Raw genomic sequence first — 1,963 nt, forward strand, 5'->3', positions numbered from 1 at the left:
CCACAATAATCATAGTAAAGGCAGAGATATGACTATGGTTATAGTGAACAGCCCAAGCCTCATGAGAAAGATGCAGACAATGTGGACTACCCCCAAGACATATAGGTAACCCTTCAACCCCAAATTGATATGAACTATTTACTGTGCCAGTGTTTAATTCAGGATCCTGGTTTTAAAAAGGCAATGGCATCGAAGCAGTATCATTAGTAAATACTGGGACTTCTCTGTCTCCCCAGGCCACACCTTGATATAAGGGTGGAAAAGGAATATAAGCCCAGTATGTAAATTCTCCAGCTGTTACCTGACAATTTACTATGGCCAGCATAGCCAGGAATAAAATCAGTGGGGTTTTGGGCTGCGCAGCTTGTTGAACAACCCCTTCAGCTGCTTAACTTTTTCAGTTGTCCCCATGTCGGGGGCTCCGCACGTCGAGTTCCGAAGGTGAATGTTCTCTGAGCGCTCATATTTAGCTCCTGGAATTCCTTCAGGAACTCTTTGGATCGGCTTCTCTTCGCCATGGCACTGTTTCAACTGTCGAGATGGAAACCACTCGTCTCCGGCACCTGTACAGACAAGAGCATAGCCTCGGCCCCATTGTAAAACTTTTCCTTTTAAATATTTCCCTTGTAATGGAGGATAATACACCCACAGATTACTGTTTTACAGCTTTTCTAAAGGCTGTTGAAAATGTTTCACCGCTGCAGACTGCTGTAATTGGCACCAATGGTTGAGAAAATTTAAAGTAAAAAGGGCTTTCAGAATTTGATGTTTTGGGGAATCTCGCCCATCTCCCTCTTTTTGTTTTAAAAGTTGTAATTTTAAGATAGTATTGGCTCTTTCAATAATTGCTTGACCTTGACTGTTAAATGGAATACCAGTGGAATGATGAATGTGGTATAAAGAGGGAAGGCAGCCAATTTGCGAGAGCAATAAGCAGGGGCATTATCAGTTTTTAATTCAGCAGGGACTCCCATAACTGCAAAACAAGTAAGTAAATGAGTAATAACAGAGTCAGCCTTTTCAGAGGGTAATGGCATAGCCCACTGGAAATGTGACCACATATCAATAGTATGATGAACATATTTTAAACGACCAAAGGAAGGAACATAGTTACATCCATTTGCCAAATGTGATTTCGTTGAGTGCCTCGAGGATTAATACCTGGACTTAAAAAAGGTGCAATAATAGGAGCACAAGATGGGCAGGCTCTGATGATAGCTCGGGCTTGACAGCGTGTTATAGAAAATCACCGTTGTAATCCTAAACTATTAGTATGATGTAGTTGGTGTTCATCCTGAGCCCACGGGACACCACCAATAAGTAAAGAATCAATCTGACTATTGCCAAAAGATAAAGGTCCTGGCAAAGCTGAATGAGAATGAATATGAGTGATAAAAAGGGAGGCAGTGCGGGAAGTAAGAGTTACAAATAATAAAGAAAATAATTTTTGTAAAGGAGTTTGAGGAAATAATGGTCATATTGGGAATCACTAACTATATTACAAGGGGTTTGAGGCCAATCTTACAGAACCATAAGAATGGCAAAAAGTTCCCCTTGGTTGTACTGATTCAAATGGATAGTGAGAAATTTTTGAATTGTCTGAAGTACAGTATCCAGCCTTTCCATTGCTTGAAGCATCAGTAAAAATGGTGGGACCTTTAACTGGAGTGTAAGAGATAGGATTATATGGCAGTAAAGAATATTGTTGCAGAAAAGCAAACAATTTATTACTAGGATAATGCTGAGAAAAAGAACCAGTATACTCAGCGCAAGCCACTTGTGAACCCTTGTGAATTTCCAACAGAGATTCAATGTATTGATTAGATAATGGGGTAATAATTTTTATAGGGTCAGCACCAAGCAACTGACAAGCTCGATGTCATCCTTTAATAATTAATTCAGCCAATTTATCAATATATGGGTGAATTTTCTTAATGGCTTTATTAGCCAAAAACAGCCACTC

Source organism: Mandrillus leucophaeus, unplaced genomic scaffold (assembly GCF_000951045.1).
Source record: "Mandrillus leucophaeus isolate KB7577 unplaced genomic scaffold, Mleu.le_1.0 Scaffold203, whole genome shotgun sequence".
NCBI classification, from domain to species: Eukaryota; Metazoa; Chordata; class Mammalia; order Primates; family Cercopithecidae; genus Mandrillus; species Mandrillus leucophaeus.